General features: G+C 40.0%; 1 long non-coding RNA gene across 1 annotated transcript in view; it reads right to left on the reverse strand.

Moving 5' to 3' along the window:
- The window catches only part of LOC124595180, a 149,812-nt gene that overhangs the window by 96,306 nt on the left and 31,094 nt on the right, over positions 1–22,412 (reverse strand). The gene's annotated exons all lie outside the window — the stretch shown is intronic.

A 22,412-nucleotide genomic window follows, 5' to 3' on the forward strand; every position in this document is an offset into this window, starting at 1 on the left:
TAGGACTAATATCCTTTGGCCATAAACCGCCCGAAAATAAAGAATTCTCTAACGCTACGGTACCCCACTTTATCTATTTGTACAACACACAAGTAGCATGATTACTTTCAAAATAAAAAAGAGAACTGCTTAAAGGATCAAGCAGACTTGACTACAGTTAGTCAGTTACTGAGAATTTGTTACACCCGCCTCATCTATGTGCCACATGGAAAAACGCAATATTTTCTTTCGTACTTCAACGTGCCTTTTACGTAGGCCGAGCTTTGCTTAGTAAGACACAATGGTTTTCATGCCAGCCTTCGAGTTGACTATCATATTTAACGCTGTATCCGCGTCGCAGAAAGATAAAATTATTTGTGACTTGTCAGGCGCTGTTCGTCTTCATTCAGTGGCAGCATAAGCTATTAGAGTAAAAATAAACATGTACGCTCTTCGTGGTAATCTAAGCGAGAGCATTGTTATCAAGTTAGAAGAGTTTTAGCCTTATGCCGCAATCACTGTTGGCACAAGCACTAAATTTTCATTAGTAACGTCCCACCTATAGCTCAGAGTTACAGTCTATGTTCTAAATCTGCGCAGATGTTTTGTTACAAATATGCCTTACCGAACGCGTTAGTAACAGAGAGCTGGCCAAATTGTACCATTTTTGCGATTTTATTTATTATAGCCTAAACAGTAAGTTATAACATTATTTAAACAATGCTATCCTCAACTGCTGGATGATGTTCTTGGTGCCTGATTAGAGTGGAAATGCTGAGAAAAATTAACACACTACTCCTAATTTTCTAAACATCTCTGCAAGTGGCACGAATTTCGTTTCCCAATTTATGCCAGTGAGTGCCTAAATTGTAGCACCACTAGAAACTATGTTACTGAATTTCAAGATGCGTACTTGTCTAACTTTAAGAAAATGTTCCATATTTTAGTTCCAACATCACTGTTTGCAGGTATTACAATATAACTTTTTCATTGCTTTCCCCATCACTGACACTTTCCATGAATCCACATTTTTCATTTCATGCATCTGATCATTTCATTCATTCGATCTTCCTCGCACAGCTCGTAATATTCCTGTTTCCTCACCGAGTTTCCAAAACATTTCCTTTCCACAGGTGAAGTTGTAGTTCTTGATTTCCTCTCCTTTGCTTCGGTAACTTTTTTTTCGTATGGGTTACTCGTGAGCTCACAGGAATGCCTAAGACATTGAAGTTTTTTTGGAGCTTCCATCCTTTCTAAACGGATTCAGTTATATTTCTTGGACGGACAGCCCAAGCATTACAAGGATTATTCTTCACAGGTCTACTACGACAGTATTTCACTTTACTTCAAGCATATGAATATTGAGAAGCCCCCCTCCCCCACCATCACTGATGCAGTTTATGGATCAACATTTTTCATTGCCACAGGCCTTCATGGACTCCATGTAATTATTGGAACAAGCAACATGCTTACTTCGACGTTCGATAAATCAACTCTTGCCAAGAAATCGCATTGAGTTTGAAGCTCCAGCATAATATGGACACTTTGTAGATGCAGTCTACAATGTTTTCTTCGGCAGTGAAATTATGGCGCAATCCGTTTCGTTGTGCAATGTCGAAAGCAAGTTTCCTTAAGCTCTTTATACATAAATCGAACATCATATCTTCAAAAGTAAGAGTATTCTCTTTCAGTTCGTTTCAACTTCGTTGTAAAACTCTTTACTGCGGCCAAAAATATTAAAGCTCCGTTTGCATTGTTGTTTTCAGCATGCTCCTTCATTGTTGACTTAGGCACATTCATTATGCCACGATCCCCATTCAGATATACCGTTACAGCTAAATGCTACACGTCTGTGCTCTACTGTCCATAACACCGATGTGTGGCCATTTTCTAAAACAAAATAATTATTTAATGAATGACTTAGCATTAGAAAATTCTTCACATCCTTTCTAAAAGTCGTTATGTTGTATTAATAATGGAAAACGGATTTTTGAAGCTCACTGCATGAGAAAATTTCTGAGGGTATACAGGTGCCACATCGTAAACAAAGTGGTACGTTATAGGCAACGTCACAATTTTCTCTGAGTTAATTTCCTACAAAGGCATCATAACAAAAGTATAGATTCGTGACAGTCTGAAAAGTAAGAGTATTGTGTTAGCTTGTACCTTATGAAAGTAATTCTCTTCGCCACGTACACAAAATATTACATGAAAACTAAAAACTACGTGAACATTGTCTTCAAACAATCAGTTCCGCAACACACAGAAGTCACAGCTGACAATATGGCTTCAAGAACCACACAGTTCACACTAACCTTACTAAATGTCTGATAGTGCAAGACGCACGAATTTTATAACAGTGGTACAAGTTAGTACCTGGTACAATTCTCTAAGCTATGGAGACATTGTAGCTGCGAGAATTAGTGCATAATAGTACTCAGCTGACCACTGAGAAACAATAGGAAATAAACCAAAATACAATATGAAAACACACCAAGGCTAAGGAGAACTCGTCATCCAAATGTATGTAGTCAGATATCTTATCCAGCAGATCGCGCGAAACTGGATCATTACGGCGGCTGTGTCGTTCAGGAAGACAACTAGGTCACCAGGCGGCAGTACTTGTGATCGTTAATACCGTTAATACTTAAAGAGCTGATCATATTTATTATAGTGTCATGAAGAATGACAAAAGACACGACCTGCAGGCGGTGTATGTACATCCAATCAAAAAACTTAAAATAACAACTGCCTTAAACATAAGAACAAATCTCATGTTGTAGGGGAGGGGAGCCAATAGGAGACCGCCAGGTGGGTCAGTCTGTGAGTCGGCACGATGAATAAGTTTTTTATTACAGGATATTTAAGATTAAATATGCTTCATAAACAACACTGGTCACTGGTGTAAAATGACATTGGATGGTTAGAATTACAACACACGGCAGGAACGACATAAAACAGACATTCAGTTGTACATCAGTCAAGACACCCATATGTGGGAAGCTGAAGCCGAGGCTTTGGAGTGGGCAGAGAGATACACAGCGGTAACTGCCGGAAAGAAATTTGTCAAATGACAGATATAAATAAAATAAACATGATGAGCCTTGTGGGTAGAATTCCAGAAACATGAAGTAACCTTCACGTACAGAAAGTGAACTTGTGGGCTAAAAAGGACTGGATTAAATAATTACACGGAGATAGCACTTTGCCCACTCCACAGCCTCCGCTGCATTTTCCCACACACCGATGTCTTGACTGATGTACAATTGTATCTTTCCTTCATGGCATTGCTAGTGTGTGTTGTGATTCTTACCAGCCAATGTCATTTTACACCAGTGACTAGTGTTGCCTATGAAGCACACGTAAAAGTGTATAAAATAATACATGTATATCCTGGGCCTGATACTATGTACAGGCGGTCAGTGTATGTATATCTATTTTAATCTTAAGTGTCTTGTAATAAAAAGCTTATTCATCGTGTCGATCCACAGACTCACCCCTCCCACCTTTACCTGGCCATCTCCTATTGGCTCCCCTTCCCTACAACATGAGATTTGCTTCTGTGTTCAAGACAGTTGTGATTTTATGGTTTTTGATTGGGTGTACATTTGTTTTGTACACATACACGGCCTCCAGGTCGTGCCTTTGTCATTCTTCATGTGACTGTTATAATTATGATTAAGTCTTATGCATTGATGTTCACCAGTATTGCCGCATGGTGGTCTGGTGGTCTTCCAGAACGGCACAGCTGCCGTAATGATTCAGTTTCGCAGGGTCTGATGGATAAGGTATTTGATCCCATGGCTACGCATTAAGGAAAGGCAAACCTACGTTTCTAGCATTTGTACACTTAGAGAAAGCTTTTGACAATGTTGATTGGAATACTCTCTTTGAAATTCTGAAGGTGGAAGGGGTAAAATACAGGGAGCGAAAGCCTATTTACAATTTGTACAGAAACCAGATGGCAGTTATAAGAGTCGAGGGTTATGAAAGGGGAAGCAGTGGTTGGGAAGGGAGTGAGACAGGGTTGTAGCCATCCCCGATATTATTCAATCTGTATATTGAGCAAGCAATAAAGAAAACAAAAGAAAAGTACGGAATAGGTATTAAAATCCAGGGAGAAAAAATAAAAACTTTTAGGTTAGCCGATGACATTGTAATTCTGTCAGAGACATCAAAGGACTTGGAAGAGCAACTGAACGGAATGGACAGTGTCTTCAAATGAGGGTATAAGATGAACATCAACAAAAGCAAAACGAGGATAATGAAATCTAGTCGAATTAAGTCAGGTGATGGTGAGGGAATTAGATTAGGAAATGAGACGCTTAAAGTAGTAAAGGAATTTTGCTATTTGGGGAGCAAAACAACTGATGAGGGTCGAAGTAGAGAGGATATAAAATGTAGACTGGCAATGGCAAGGAAAGCGTTTCTGAAGAAGAAAAATTTGTTAACATCGAGTATAGATTTAAGTGTCACGAAGTCGTTTCTGAAAGTATTTGTATGGAGTGTAGCCACGTATGAAAGCGAAAAGTGGACGATAAATAGTTTAGACAAGAAGAGAATAGAAGCTTTCGAAATGTGGTGCTACAGAAGAATGCTGAAGATTAGATGGGTAGATCACATAACTAATGAGGAGGTATTGAATAGAATTGGGGAGAAGAGGAGCTTGTGGCACAACTTGACTAGAAGAAGGGATCGGTTGGTAGGGCATGTTCTGAGACATCGAGGGATCACTAGTTTAGTATTGGAGGGCACAGCGTGGAGGGTAAAAATCGTAGAGGGAGACCAAGAGATGAATGCACTAAGCTGATTCAGAAGGATGTAGGTTGCAGTAGGTACTGGGAGATGAAGAGGCTTGCACAGGATAGAGTAGCAGGGAGAGCTGCATCAAACCAGTCTCAGGACTGACGACCACAACAACAACAGCTACGTATGATATGTTCTCCTTAGGCTCGGTATGTTTTTCCATGTACTTTATTTCCTGTTAGCTCTTAATGTTCAGTTAACTATTATTATGCATTCTGTAGGGATTTTTTCAGATTAATGTACTGATGTAGAAATCAAAACATGTCATTAAAGAAATTAAATGACTTCATGATCTTCTGTAGCGTCCATTATAGTACTGATGAAACCTTCAAATTACGTAGAAATGGTCGCATACCTCTTAAGTGGCTTAAAGTCACACCTTTTATACTCAGATTTGTGCATACTACTGCGCGACGTGTGTTTGCGAAAATAATACCGTAACAAAGGGTAGTGTCTTCTTACTTTCATCCTATAATTATGTTCCTAATGCTTTTGTCAATGACAGACGGAACGCTAAATCAGAATCCCCCAATGTTTGTTCTTTCATCACACTTCATCACAGTTTTCGTCCCAGCCTAAATATGAACGTGCTTATTGTTAAAATCTGTCCTTGGAGCTGTAATGTCGTTGTTATTAATCGTATACCTGTACTGAATAATCAACACACTGACGGTAAGACTTCACCATAGAAATATTTCAGCAACGTGCAAGGAGTAATGAAAGGGTAAAAAAGAAAGCAGAACTATAAGCTTCGTTTGCGGACTTAGCGTATACTTGCAGCATATGCTCGTTCCCTTGTTGCTGACAGACAGACAGCCACAATTCTCTGTGACGTTATGCTCGTCTGTGCTCACCAAGCTGGTCTGCGCAGAGGTTAAGACGCGGGACATACCTCCTCCGGGACAATCAGTTTATTGTTTATGAAATTCACAACCCAGTTGCCGTCTTTAGCCATTTCAAGCGGGACACAGAGAGAATTTCGTACCTCAGCACATGTTAAAACGTAAAAATATGAGATATGTATGTATGTCATCATCAGCCTCATTTAGGCTTTTCTGCCTTTCCCTGCCATCAGTTTAGGCGGGACGGTATCTATAGTAACGCCATGGTCAATCATATGCTCTTTTTAAAAGACATCATCGTCGTCTTTGTCTGTTAAAATTATTTATTTATAAAGTCCACAATCGTAGTTTCAGATTTTATCCATTTTTAAGTGGAATACAACCAAAATTTCACACCTAAACGATTTAAAAATATGAGACGTTGCTTCTCTATTGACTGACTATGCATACTGAAAGAATTCGTCAACATTAGGCGAGAACAAGAATATGTACATAATAAAAGTGACGTAAACAATACGCATACTTATCTTCTAGGGAACTAATGTATTAATAAAAGCCAAAAACTGTGTACATAGTTTACACTACTTTTTTATGTACATAGCTTCGTTTTCATACAACTCGGACGCATTCCTCCACTTTAAATAATCAGTTAATGAAGGTGCACTATGTAATGACATGTATGATAGTTTTACATTTTAACGTGCACTGACATAACGCAATTTTCCTCGTGTTCCGCCTGAAAATAGGGAAAGGATTAAATTTCTCTGTCGATTTGATAAATAATGAGCTACGCAGACAAAGCCGACGATGATGTCTTTCACAAAAATTTATGTGAATGCAAAAGACATCCAAGAAACAATGATCACATTATTTAGCACCTCCATTTCTAACTGACCTTGTCTTACGTTTTGAATGTCACTGAAATATTTAGGACATTAAAGTCAAAAGTTCGGTCCTTCTTTTTACACTCAAGTAAAGTCCACCATCCAATATTTCACTGATATAGTGTCTGCAATTCAGTCTTGTTCTCTGTCATGGGCTAAGGGCCGTATAAGAATAATTATTTACTGCAATATTTTACAGTACAATTCTACTATTCGTTTAAACGTTACCACATTCTACCTGAATAGCATATTTCTATGTAGTGTTCACAGTTACTTTGTGTAACAATTCTTTAATAGCGTGTATTTCTTCCCCCCCTTGCGTCTCACAGTGCTGTACCTGTGGTAAATATTAGTTATAGGCACAAGAAGGTATTTTTCTATACATCATGTTCGTCAGAGACAAGGATATCGTTAACGGTGCCACCGGGGAGTGTGACAGGACCGTTCTAGTTCTCCATCTGCATGAACCTGTGACGGATAAGGTGAGCAGTAATTTGCGACTGTTTGCTGATGACGCCGTAGTGTACGGAAAATTGTTCTTCAGTGGCTGTAGCAGAATACAGGATGACAGACAGAATTTCTATCCGATGTGATCGCTGGTAGCTTGCTCTAAACGTTGAAAAATGTAAGTTAATGCAGATGAGTAGGAAAAACGATCGTGTAATGTTCAACCGCAGTACCAGTGATGTGGTACTTGACACACAGTCACGTCGATTAAATACCAAGGCTTCGTTGCAAAGCGATGTCAGATGGAATGAGCACGTGAGCTCGGTAGTACGGAAGGCGAACGGCCCACTTCGGTTCATTGGGAGAACCCTTGAGTACTGCTCCAGTGTTTGGGATTGCCACCAGGTCGGATTAAAGGAAGACATCGAGGCAATTCAGAGGCGGGTTGTTAGAATCGTTACTGGTAGATTCGAACAACTCGCGAGTATTACGGTGATGCTTGGGGAACTCGAATGCGAATCCCTCGAGGGAAGACGTTCTTTTCGCGAAACACTGTTGAGAAAATTTAGAGAACTGGTATTTGCGGCTAACTGCAGAACGACTTTACTGCCGCCAACTTAAATTTCCGTCAGGACCACTGAGACAAGGTAAAAGCAGTTAGGACTAGTACAGAGGCGTACAACAATCGTTTTTCCCTCGCTCTACTTGAGAGTGGAGCAGGAAAGGAAATGACTAGTAGTGGTACAAGGTACTCTCCGTCATGCACCGTATGGCGGCTTGCGGAGTACCTATGCAGATGCAAATGTAGATCTCAAGTGTGATTCAGTTACGCACTATCTGTACAGAGTAATGAGACCATCCTCCTTGAGTAGCTTAATTTTGGTTGTTCTGTTTAATGTTGAACATTACGTGTGATTCGCGTCGAACAAAGTACTTATCTATGTTAGTAATGCTTTATGTTTCCAAAATCAACCTAGCGACGGTCACTGATAACCCACTGAAGTAGCAGGTATTTTCCCTCTTTCGCTTCGTGTTCTCGTAGGGTACAGCTGTCTCGACAGTTTCAGGGGAATTTCACCCGATCACAATTAAGCAGTAATGAAGAATAGACTGAAGTTTAAGAGAGTGGTCCGGAGGAATCGGTGTAGAAGGAAGTCAGATACTGAAGTGCTGATGTTCGCTAAGGATACGGAACACCAGAGTACGCAGTTCAGTTGAAGAGGTGTGGACGTCCCTAGAAACGGCAATAATCTGATAGTCTGTAACGTACAATGCAACCGGATTTTCCAGCTTAACTTCGGTTTCTATTGTTTTTACTATGTTTATGTTGCTCAAAGCGTACAATTTTACCGAAAGACATTTCTTAAAATATAAACAATGAACAAACAACAGGTAAAAAGGAAGTCTGGTAAGATTTAGAGGGAATTTCGGTTATCAATGACCAGTGGCCTGTTTTGTCTTTAAAATAATATAACATGAAACATAGAACATCTACAGTCAATTTATTAACTGGACTAATGACTGCAGTAGTACATCATGTCGACAGATTATAACGATTGCTGCAACTATTGGTAGGAGAACGGATGTGAGGATTTACTTTTTTATTTCTTTTATACTACTGTTCCCATCAAATAACCACGTTTGAGTCTTGGTCCGACAAATTTAGTGGAAGCTGTCAGAAAGGTTTAATTCCAGGGCAAGTTAAGACACATTATGTTACGTGTTCTGCCTGCTAAATACGTTCCATGTAGTGGTATAAGAAAAATACAACTACCATTGACGACGTTCTTGAAAGAGATTATGAAATGGATCGTTACAGCTCCAGAGTTACATTTATTATAACTGACGTATGCATATGTCTGCGTGCTGATCGTCTGTATGGCTGTAACTGATAACTTAATTCAGTTCAAGAGCTAGAATATGCAACAAAAGGAGTTCAAGGAAAAACTACTATAATCTGCATATTTCTGTTGTTGTAGTACAGAAGTATTTAATCCTGCTGTCAGTAATTTATCAAGCAATTTTATAGCAGTGTTCCTCACTCCTTTCCTCGCCTTCACACGCTAAAGAATAGAATTTTCGTACGCCTCAATTTTTGCACATACCGCTAACATCCCCAAATAAAATATGATTTAAATTTCGCCATATTGCATGGAATTCCTTAGGATCTGCGACTGTTTTACGTAATTTGTAGAGCTATAATTTCTCAGGTTCATTTACTTTTTATATTTAATACTTACTGACACGACTTCTTTTGGCGCCTGATGGTGACAACATCCTGCTTAAACTCGTCGTGTCAATAAATATTGGAAAAAAAGTGACCGAAGCTAAGAAATGAACTATAGACCAAAACTTCCATCAAACGATTTATTATACAAGTTCATTGTAAGTGGTCCTATTAAATAATACAGTTTACTGCCAGATTTATGTCCATACTTACCGCATTTAACTATAACCACATTTTCGCTATTGATTTTTTCTTTGTTGAATAGCTTTACAACATTTTAGAAGTATTGCTTATTTCTGCTAAGGTTTGAAACTCCCCCTTAGAAAAATTTATGAATGACTGAGCTTAAACTGACACACAGTAATTTTAGCGCAACGCAATCTGACTTTCAATAATCCCTACAAAAGAATGGCCTTGACTAACAATAACCTATACCTTTCATGAATCACTTACCTCACAAACAACTTCGTTATTCAAACTACTGCAATACATAGAGCGCCACTACTGCCAGCTAAATAAAAGATTCAAACTACTGAAGGCACTAACTAGTGATAGGCATAGTATTCAATGAAAGATTTTGATAGAGGACAAACAATGTATTTACCTTAATAGTGTTCAAAAGTCATAATATATATAGCAGTTCATGACCAGTCTTACAAATTTACTGTCTCTGATGGACACACGTCCAGATCATCCGCTCTCAAAACTCCTCCATTTCTCTCCCCACATTCACCACTGCTGACGGCTCACCTCCAACTGTGCAGCGCTACGCGCTGTTCACATCAAACTGCCCAACAGTAGAATATTGCAACAATGCAAACCAGCCACAGACTGCACACAGCGCAGTCAGTGATTTTCATACAGAGCGCTACTTGGCGTTACCAACATAAAAACCTAAACAGCCTCTATTAAAAATACTTGTTGAATATTGATGATGCGCCTATTTTCCTTAGTAAAACGATCGTCTGACGTGTTTGATTTCCTTGTCTCCCTTGTAATAAGACAATATGTTAATTTCATCTTATTGTCTAGGCTTTGAATTTCAGACTTCATTTGCACGTCTCGCGATGGTTTTTGCTACGTTATAACACTGTTTATACAACGACATTTCTTCTATATTACTTACTGCACGGTTGTTAGTCTCTGTTACAGATTTCCTGCTTTTCCCTGTGAGCCCAGCAGTGATTTAGTGCCTCGCTGGCCATATTCTGGAATCGTATTTAACCGCACTTTAGGAAACTATCTGTTTCAGTGAAAGACCTACATTACTGAACAGCTGAAAGGGTCACCTTTTGCAACTGTAGACTGCTTACATAACGACTTCCGGGAGCAACAAAATTGATTTCCAGCAATTCGTATTATCACTGGCAGAATTTAAAAGTTTAAAATGCTTTCTTAATATAATCATTAAGAGGAATAGATTTAATAGAGTACGTCGAGTGTTAAAGTTAGAAACTGGGTGTATGTCCTCAGGCAGTCTAACTCATAGCGTGTAGATTACCCAAACTACATGTGTCCCATATTTGAGAGTGAGGGCATTTAGCGACTTTACTCGTAATTTCAAAACTTTTAGAAACTTCGGCAAAATTACATTAACGTAGAAAGGAATTAACATTTGGTGCATCAGTTTTAGTTTTGACTTTTTTAATTAGTCTATGGGTGAATGATCCGAAACTAACAGAATCATCACAATTAGGGTTTTGAGTCTTCGACCACGTAGGTTTTATACACTTCACGTCAGATGTTTAGTACATTAATTCACATGTAAAGCAATTAGACATTTAGAGATGTTTTATACATTGAAGTTGGATTCCTTAAAGAAACGGACGTGGTGGTGATGGTGATGGTGATTGGGGGGGTGGGGGGTGGGGGGGTTACTGGTAGAAGCTAGGAACTAAAAAATGTGTAGGCTGTAGTTGCGATAATAGGTCAATGTCTTTCAGGTGTTCTCTTACAGTATATAACGAAAGAGAGAAAACTGTGCAAGGCATTTTTAATATTAGTGCATTTAAAGAAAAGTATGAAGAACACCGATGGCTGATAGTGACATTCTCGAAGCAATACCAGATGACGCATATACAGCCATTCGAGACGTGAGGAAAGGAAAGGCAAAACAGTTCAAAAGAAACTTCCACAATTATTTATAGAAAGTCTAGGCATAAGGAACATCCACAAAAATGGAAGAATATGCCATATTCTGATTCACAAGAAAATAGACGGACAAAGTAGAAAAAGAAACTATAGACCTGTTAGCCACTCTCTGTAACGTTCAAGATAATTACTAAAATTATCACTAAAATAATTAAATTACAATCAAGTAGAGACAAAGTAGCATTATAAGTGGATACAGCACCACCATTGTAAGACCAAAATTACAGAGTAATAACTTGTCACATTGTCCGTTCACAGGTTGCAAAGTAAAGTGTGACTGAGTTTCCATAAAATTTTAGAAACAAAGCGTTGATTTAACCCATGTCAGTAATTTGAAGACTATATGAGCGAATGCTACTGATTCTACTACATAAAATCAGGGTAGTGAGAAATACAGAATTAAACGTGTCGTGACTAATGAAAATTGTGCCACGCCGGGACTCGAACTCGCATTTCCCCTTTTTTACGTGCAGCCGCTTTAATCATCAGGCCAATCCTGTAGGCATCACGACATAATCTTTCCATTGGGATTCCTATTACAGAGCGTCATTTCTCTGTTACCGTTCCATGAAACCGCACTTCACCGATTTTCTCCTCACTACCTGTATTTATTGCAGGCAAGTGTAATTGATTCGAATGCAGCTCAAATATGATAGAGAAGCCGGAAAAGGCGATTCCGTATCAGCAGAATTATTCTAGTTATCTACTTTCAGAACCATGCCGTGAAACAATGCGTCTTGAGAGAACATAATATGTAAACGACTTTCGTTATATGTGACGTCGTACTGTTTGCCTATGGTGCACATAAACTGCAATAGTCGTATGAAGGAGAGTACGAGTAATAGGGTCTGTTTGAAAGTAGGCCTGAAAAGCAATTACAATAACATTAAAATAATCTGTAACCCACATATCGGAAAGAAAACAAGGCTAACGTACAATGAAGCCACAGAGCCACTTGAATTTTTTAAATTCTTTTTTGAGGCTGTCGAAGGACAGTACGATTAACAATAGGAAAATACCTGAAGGATATAACTGACCTGGAGTGTTTTTGGCAAACTAAGCAGAATTTCAAAATTCAGCTTCCGATATGCTTGAAAAAGGAAGTATGCACATTTCTGCTGGTAGTTTCGACTAATAACAGTGAGATAACCATGAGAAATCCACTGCAAAAAAAAAAAAAAAAAAAAAAGAATTACTCAGTGAGTAATGGAGAGATGCCCGCCGGGGATTTCTAAGTGATGGGAAAACAAATAGTGAAATGAAATGATCGTATGGCATTTATTGGCCGGGATATTCCCTTCGGGGTTCGGCTCCGAATTGCAAGTCTTTTTAGCTGACGCCACTTCGGCGACTTGCGTGTCAGTGATGATGAAACTGATGATGGAGGACACACAACACCCTCCCGGGAATCGAACCCGGGCCTCCTGCATGGTAGGCGGTAACGCTACCGCGGCGTTACGGAGGCGGACCATTGTGCGAGATAAAGAATGAAGTGGAAGAGGTAATCACGACGCTAATGAAAATGGAGTGAAAGTGGATGGGACGTGTAGCCAGGTGAATGGAAGGCACATGGATCAGTCTTCTTTGTGGGTTACCAAGAGAGAGGAAGAAAGCGAGACAATGGAAGCGGGGTAGATGACGTTAGAAACCGTGCACGAGCAACATGGAAACGTAGACTCGTAGGTGAAGACAGTCACCGTCATCATCCGTTGTCTGACATATTAGCAGATCCTCTGTGTCTCCACTGCATGCGATCCACAGCTTCCATCCGAATGCTACTTTATGTGTTACCGACCGTCACGTCATCCAGGACCTCAACTCTCTCCCTCCCTCGCCTCCACTTTACTTCCACGCATCCATCTAAGACTGTTATTATCAGACCTTCCTTCATCCTTAATATATGTCCAATCCAGTTTAGTTTACTCAATTTTATTGCGTCCAGTAACTGTCTTTGCTCTCCCTCTCTTCTCAGTTCCTCCCACTTATTCTTTCCATCCTTCGCGATGTCCACATTTCAGCAGCCTCAAGCCTTACTCTGTCTTTCATCCTCACTATCCATGTTTCAGCACCGTACAAGAGGACATTCCATATAAAACATTTCACTAGCCTTTTCCTTAAATCTTTGCCCATAACGCTGCAGAAAATAATTCTTTTCTTATAAAAGCCACCGCTGTTGAGTAAAACTGAACGTACTCAGACATTTCTCTCTACTTATTCTGATCATCACTAAACTGACACACAATATTTTTAGCGCAACGCAATCTGGCTTCCAATAATCCCTCCAAAAGAACGGCCTTGACTAACAATAACCTTTACCTTTCATGAATCACTTACCTCACAAAAATCTTCGTTACTCGAACTACTGCAATACAGCGAGCGCCAATACTGCAAGCTAAATAAACGATTCTATCAACTGAAGGCACTAACTACTGATAGGCATAGTTAGTAAATGAAAAATTTTACATTTTTTTGACATCCAATTAAACAAATTTCCTTTTTCTGACGGACACACGTCCAGATCGTCCGCTCAAAACTCTGCCATCTCTCTCCCCAGATCCACCACTGCTGGCGGATCACCTCCAACTCCACATTCACATCCAGCTGCCCAACACTACACAAGCAAATATTCCAACAATGAGTCGAACCAGCCACAGACTGCACAAAGCGCAATCAGCGACTTCCATACTGAGCACTAAGTGGCGTTACCAACATAAAAACCTAAACAGCCTACTTACAAACGAAATTGTTCTACAGCCAGATGATCCTCCATTACCTTTTCCAGTCTTTCATTAATGATTCTTAATATAATTATGGCTGCTTGTGAATTGCAACTAATTTTCCTCTGGTCACTGGGTTTCTTGGTTCCTTGTTTCATTTGTATTGGAATCATTACTGTTGTCAGAAATTCCTCTGGTCATCCACCACTGTCATATACTTTGTTACTTAAACTCAGTACTTCTCTTATACATTCTTGGTTCAAACAGTTCTATATTTTTCTTGGTATTGTATCCGTACCTACTGGTTTCCCGTTTTCCAATGAAACTATTGCACTCTTTACTTCTTCCATTATGATAGTTAGTCCTTTCAGGCAGTAATGCATTGTAAAGTCTAGAGGAGACTTATCGAGCAATGGATGTCAAACAACTGAAGATAATGATCTTGTTGTACTATTGAACATTTTTACGTTTTTTTTAAATCGTCTCGGAAATAGCAATACAGTCTGTCAGCTTTTTTTACTTAGTCCCCAAATCGTCACCAGCCGCTGTAACAGACTGCGTATCTAGCGGCTCCCACGAGAAACAAAAACTTGATTTTCATATTTCATACGTTTATTGACAGAATTGAAAAATTTTAAATGCTGTCATAATTTACTCATTAAGGTCTATAATCTGAGATTAAAGGTTTATTTAACGCAATAAGCCAAGTATTAAAGTTAGAAGCCGTGCTCGGTCGACTATATTTATTCACTACTAGCAACCCTACCCTACTTCGCACGTCTAACATTAAATGTGTACGGTCAGATGACTTGACTGGCGTAGCGTGCTTTGTTTTGGGGCCACGTTAAGTAAATGGGTATCATGACATTCAAATAACTTACGCAGTGTAAGCAGCGTACGCAAGGAAAGTTGTCATGAGGCGTGGATGTAGGGCCTCCATATACCTATGGATAAAGGGGGGGGCAGCCCCCGCCCTCCCCCCCCCCCCCCCAGTTCTAACTCTCAGGGAAGGAAAATATATATATATATACTGTATTCACGTGTTTTTGTTTGAAGAAAACGATTTAAAAGACAGTACTGCACAGGTTTTTAACATGGTCGGATCTGAAAAGTTTTTGCAGCTACTTACAAGTCACCATTCGAGTTCCAAAATATTAAAAATACACCGTACCCCAGGTCTACCACCCCCGTCCCCCTCTACAAATTATGGTACGGGCGTCCATGCATGTATGTTGTGTGGACGATATTGAATTGGTGTTTGGAGTAACATCTCATGTCAATGATGGGATCACATCGTCATGTAATTAATAAGTTTACAACCAATGTAAATATTATATGCGAATCATAGGTGTATGTGTGTGTGTGTGTGTGTGTGTGTGTGTGTGTGTGTGACCCAATATGTATCGAGGCTGGCTGACATGGCACAACTAAAGGAAAAAATAAGAAAGGACGCGCATGTTGTACACGTGAAGGTCAGGTTTCATTTAAGGAAAGCAGAAAGCTGAAAGTTGAGTCATCCGTTGCGCTGCGGAAAGAACGTACTGTATGTAAACGAAGCAAAGTTGCTAAAAATTTTTTTCAGAAAACGCATACCTTGAAGCATAAAAAATAAACCACCTCATATTTGGATTCTCATGTTTTTTCGCTAGGCAATTGTTCTCCACCGACAACAGGGAAACTATTTATTACAATTATTTGATTATTTCAATTTGGCTCACATCACAGCCTGATGACGAGGTGCCTATCTTTTAGTTGTTGGTCATATTTATTACGATACTTCGAAATTAAGTAAGTCACTGCCCGTTGTTCCAAGAATCTGCAGTGAATTAAGAGTACGAAATGCGACTGGTAACCTGAGGGAAGCAGAAAATGTCAGTCTGACATTGTCGTCATATTTCGAAATGTGTCCCTCAGCTGTCTGTTGAAGTATTTCGAAATCTTACGTATTCATCTGCAAGAAATTTCTGAAGTCCATTTATGAAGATAATGCCCATGTCTTTGATTTTTAAAAAGTCTAAGCATCTTTCTCACCAGTGGAAATTCGTTTCCGAGTCTTCCGTATAATCTGGAAAAAAAAAAACAAAAAAAAAAACCTTCGCCCCACTACGGAGAAAATCGCAATGGAATCTATGTACGAATCTAGGAAAGAAGAAAACTTAAAAACACTTTTAATACGAACGCAATAATGCTGCATCCCATGCAGCATTTTACTTTTTGCATAAATAATTGAAAGCCACAGATTGTGAATACGCATATTGCAGTCTCCTAGATGCCTCTTAAGCGATTTTCATGTCTGTAAAGAGTTACCAAACTACCAAACCGGGGGAACGGGGAGCTACAGTGTAAACCGGAATCCGAGCTATGTTTCTTTTCTGGCGATTCTCCACATCACTGAGTGGTGAGTGTTTATTAAAAGGCAGAGCGAAAAAGAAGACCCAGCAGCGAATCGATCCTAAAACCTGCAGCTTTGCAAACATACGCTCTACTATTATCCTATCACATAAGATGAGAATTTGGTTATACTCTCTGCTAACTCAGGAAGCTACTGCTCTCGTGTTATGACGATTATTGAGTGAGTGGCACTGACATCGTTTTCACAACTTGAATTTAATTCGTCCTAATTCAGGCAGTTTGTACGAAATGTTTATAAATTACACACAAAGACCTTCCCCTTGGATCATTGTACGTATTAGTGAAAACGGGATGAAAATCCCGAAATCACTTACCGAGATTAGCCCACACATACAGACTGACGCAAGCAGGCGACTTTAGTTTGTGTACACAGATATTTGAGAATGAAAGCACTTAGCGACTTCCAACAAACTCGACGTATTATACCAAATCTTTTCAAAAATTTTCCTCCTTGAACCTCCGACAAAATAATGAAAGGATAAAAAGTTAATCGCGTACTACATTTTCGCTGTTCATGCAGTACAACTTCAGCCTCAGGCATGATGCTTTTAATTCATTACTTATTTAATACTAATTCTATTCGCAACACATTTTCCTCGCAGTATCCACATTTATTACTGTACGTACTTACAAAATTATATCATTGTATAGCACGCGGTTCATGGCATATGACGCAATAAACATAGAGATGTGTGGAACGGATGTTTTATACAATGGAGTCCGATTCCTTAAAGAAACGTGGGTGGGGTTACTAGTTCTCTATAATGGAATAACTGATAATTAATCTACATAAGCTCTTTGTTTGCTTGTTGCTGTGCGACTGCATTTTACATTTGGTAGCCGAGAGGTGTCCTGTTTGAAGGCAATGAAGTCTGGTCAGCTCAAGTATTTGTAGGCAGTACTTTGAGTAACGAATTTAAAACATGTTTCGTTATATCATGCTTCAAATTATAATCTCTACCTACCACAAACGCCTGGTCATTGAATTCCTAGTTAGACTTAGCATCTAGTAAAATACGATGTGTTCAGATCACTATTCTATCGATATTCAGTTCCTTTTACTCATTCAACGTCGACCGGTGACTGATAGCAAATCTAAAGCGTCTAAAAACATCTCACGATAACTGTTTCTGATTGTTTTCATTGGTTTTCTGATCGGTTTGATGCGGCCCGCCACGAAATGCCCTCCTGCGCTGACATCTTCAGCTCTGGAGCAGCACTTGGAAATCTATGTCCTCAGTTATTTGCTGGACGTATTCCAGTCTCGTCTTCCCCTACAATTTTTACTCTACAGCTCTTTCTAGAACAATCGAGTTTACTCTCCGGTGTCTTAACAAATATCCTATCATTCTGTTCCTTGTTCTTGTCGTTGTTTTCCATATTTTCCTTTCTTCGCTGATTCTGCGGATATCCTCCTCATTCCTTATCTTACCTCCGTCCATCTGATTTTCAACATTCTCCAGTAGCAACAAATCTCAAACTTTTCGATTCTTCCCTGTTCCGATCTTCCCACTTTCCATTATTCACTACCATACAATGTTGTGCTTCAAAGTGCATTTTCAGGAATTTCTTTCTGAATTTGACTCCTATGTCTGACACCAGTGAACTTTTGTTCTCCAGGAACGCCATCTTTGACTGTGCTAGTCTGCTTTTTATGCCCTCCTTGCTACGTCCATCACGGATTATTTTGCTTCGAAGGTAGCATAATACCCTATCTTCGTCTTCTTCGTGATCACCAATTCTGACGTTAAGCATCTCACTATTGTCATTTCCGTTACTTCCCATCACTTTTCTCTTTTTCTGGTTCATTCTCAATCCATATTCCGTACTCACTAAACTGTTCATTCCGTTCAGTAGATCCTGTAGTTATTATTCAATTTTTCTAAGGATACCAATGTCATCAGCGAATCTTATCACTGTTATCATTTCACCTTGAATTTTAATACCATTCTTGCACCTTTCTTTTATTTCCGTCATTGCTTCTTCAATGTGTAGATTGTACAGGAGGGGTGAAAGATTGATTCCCGGTCTTACACCCCCATTTTTAATCCGAGCACTGCGTTGTTGGTCTTGCAGTCTTATTGTTCCCCCTTTTTTCCTGTACATATCGCATATTACCCGTTTTCCGTGTAGCTCACTCCTTTTTTCTCAGAACTTCGAGCATTTGCACCATGTAGCATTGTCGAACGCTATGTTTTAGGTCGACATATCCCATAAACGTATCTTGATTTTCCTTCAGTATTGCTTCCGTTATCAAGAGCAATGTTAAGAACTGCCTCCCTGGAGCCTTTTTACCTTTCCTAAAGCCAAACTGATTGTCATTTAACAAATCCTCGGTTTCCTTATCCATCATTCTGGGTGTTTTTCTTGTTAGAAACTTGGATGCATGAGCTGTTAAGCTGACTGTGTGACAGTTCTCGCACTACTCAGACCTTAGAACCATCAGAATTGTGCGGATGATGTGTTTTTCGTATGTGTAATGACACACATCAACTGAAACAGTCGTTTGGGTGCGACCTCCGTCAATGATCTGAGAAATTTCTATGGAATGTTGCCTATTGCTGCTGCCTGAAATTGATCTCTAGTCTTACAGAGCATTTTTAAAACCCAATGTTTCTCCGTATTTACCTTTCTTGTACCTATGTTTGACTGCCCAACATCTGTGATTTCCCTTTTTAGAGATGTCCACTAGTCTTAAGTTGAACTAACTGTTATGGTATCCCTTATCGCAGTATCGACATCCTTAGCGAACATCAAACGCGTCTCATACGCTGTCATTAAGATACTTTATTTTGGAAGGGTGCTGGCTAAGTTTACTGGAATGACAGGGAGAGAAACCACACAACAGTCCCGGTTTCGGTGCGAGACACAGTGGACTGAGACCACTGTTATTTTTGTCTCTCTGTGTAAATCAAATTGAATCAAATGAAAATATTTTCTCAATTTTTGAGCGCTAAACCACATACAACGAGTAAGAGCCGTTTTCTAACACTCTCTGGTGTGTTACTACACTCAAAAATAATGTCTTGTGCTTTAATTTACAGAAGAAATGGTTCTTTTACGATGTTCGTACATATATTATACACACATTAGTTTGCATCCTTAGTTTGTTTGCGGCTTGATGCCTTTAGGTCCTTTAGCTGCTCGTTGCATGTAGGTGTAGAATCAATATACTTGGACAGTGTTTTACTCTTTATTGTTGTCGCCAAAATTCGTGTTGTGAACGTCCTAACGATGTTCAAGTCTCAGTGGGGTCAGGACTTGAAACCCAGGATCGTTGTTACATCATGGACAACGTTGAACCAACTGTGCCACCCGAGCGCGGTAAACAGACTGTCAAAGTACCACTCCGACAGTTTCTCTTTCTTGTTTACGTTCTCAAACTCTGGATATCTGGTTCCGATTCCCGGTCTTCCAGACAGATTTAATTTGTCGTGAAGCTTCAGAGCAGTTCACGATTCCTTGTACAGTCAGTTTCATTACGGGAGTTTATGTTATTTTTGAGAACTAACTCACCTGGTGATACCGTCAGAGCTTGGAAGGAAAATCCTTTAACTTTGTCAGTACATAGCTACGGTAGATTTGATACGGGGTTTTGTTTTTGTGAAAGGCAGGTGCTTTGCAGAGCGCACCAGAGCGTAACCGCACCGACATATGCTCACGCACCATTCAGACGCGTCCCACAAGACTCTTGGTGTGCGTAAAAAAAACGCAATCTAGGAGATGCGTGCGAGCAACAGGTTCCGGCTTGCAGGTGATCAGCGGGCGGCGCGCGGCTGGCTATCTTGTGATGGCGGTACAGTTCCGCCCACACGTTCTGCGTCTCTCCCGCCTTTCATCGTGCCGCCGCCTCGCTGAATGGCGGTAGTTACGTTACCCATTCCGTTTCCGCGTGACTGCGCTCCATGACAACATACCACCAGATATGACTTCAAACTAACCTACGGCTCATTAACTATTCACGCCTTACGATAATTGTCTCATTTTATCCGCAGAAGGTGGTACATTTCCTATACCTATTACCGGTGCCGTAGGTATGGTAAGAGACGCCCAAGGTAAACTTTGATTCTTTGCTAACCCCCCCCCCTCCTCCCCAGATCCACTGCCGATAACACCCATTTTTTTGTTTAATCAACATCGTTCCTTAGCCTATTAATTCGCTTATTCGACTTTAATGACTTTAACGATTTAAATAACACAACACTTCTTATCATGCACAGCACGACGCGTTTAAGGGAAATTGGAAATTTGTGGTAAGGTCTTATGGGACCAAATTACTGGGGTCATCGGTCTCTAAGCTTACGCACTACTTAATCTAACTTAAAGTAACTTACGCTAAGGACGACACACACACCCATGCCCGAGGGAGGACTCGAACCTCCCACGGGGGAAGCAGCGCGGACCGTGACAAGACGCCTAAGACTGCTCGGCGACCCCGCGCCGCGCGTTTCAAGTATAACATTTTTCATTGGTATTGCACATGAAGTGTGCGTCTCTGTTGTTCTTTTTCTCCTGTCAATCAGAAGTTGATTTCTCACACGCCAATATTAGAAAGAAAGTACTTTTTGTGTTTGTGCTTGAACGTATTGTCCCTCCTTCAATTCAGAGTAACACTACTGACTACTTAAACGGTCAGTTATGAGTTACTTTCTATTTTACAGTACTCTGATGCAAATATTGAGTGTAGTGTGCGAAGCAATGAACATGCATTAATAATAATAATCAAAAAAGAACTAGCCGAATGGGACGGAATTCATTCAGTAGACGTAAAGTATGTGTACAGGCAAACGAATGATCAAATTATTAGAATATCAGAAAGAAAATGGATGATCCAACCCAAAGAAAGAGTTTCACGTGTCTCTGGTCCTTATGCAAGCAGTTATTAGGCGCCGGCCGGAGTGGCCGTGTGGTTCTAGGCGCTACAGTCTGGAGCCGAGCGACCGCTACGGTCGCAGGTTCGAATCCTGCCTCGGGCATGAATGTGTGTGATGTCCTTAGGTTAGTTAGGTTTAATTATTTCTAAGTTCTAGGCGACTGTTGACCTCAGAAGTTAAGTCGCATAGTGCTCAGAGCCATTTGCACCATTTGAGTTATTAGGCTTCGCATTGGTTGATAGAGTTGCTGGATGTCCTCGTGAGGGATATGCCGCCAGATTCTGTTCAACTGGTGCGTTGTTGTTGTTGTTGTTGTTGTGGTCTTCAGTCCTGAGACTGGTTTGATGCAGCTCTCCATGCTACTCTATCCTGTGCAAGTTTCTTCATCTCCCAGTACCTACTGCAGCCTACATCCTTCTGAATCTGTTTAGTGTATTCTTGTCTTGGTCTCCCTCTATGATTTTTACCCTCCACGCTGCCCTCCAGTACTAAATTGGTGATCCCTTGATGCCTCAGAACGTGTCCTACCAACCGATCCCTTCTTCTAGTCAAGTTGTGCCACAAACTCCTCTTCTCCCCAATTCTATTCAATATCTCCTCATTAGTTATGTGATCTACCCATCTAATCTTCAGCATTTTTATGTAGCGCCACATTTTGAAAGCTTCTATTCTCTTCTTGTCTAAACCATTTATCATCAAGGTTTCACTTCCATACATGGCTACACTCCATACAAATACTTTCAGAAACGACTTCCTGACACTTAAATCTATACTCGAACAAATTTCTCTTCTTAAGAAACGCTTTCCTTGCCATTGCCAGTCTACATTTTATTTCCGCTCTACTTCGACCCTCATCAGTTACTTTGCTACCCAAATAGCAAAAGTCCTTTACTACTTTAAGTGTCTCATTTCCTAATCTAATTCCCTCAGCATCACCCGACTTAATTCGACTACATTCCATTATCCTCGTTTTGCTTTTGTTGATGTTCATCTTATATCGACCTTTCAAGACACTGTCCATTCCGTTCAACTGCTCTTCCAAGTCCTTTGCTGTCTCTGACAGAATTGCAATG

This window comes from Schistocerca americana, chromosome 2 (assembly GCF_021461395.2).
Source record: "Schistocerca americana isolate TAMUIC-IGC-003095 chromosome 2, iqSchAmer2.1, whole genome shotgun sequence".
Classification (NCBI taxonomy): domain Eukaryota; kingdom Metazoa; phylum Arthropoda; class Insecta; order Orthoptera; family Acrididae; genus Schistocerca; species Schistocerca americana.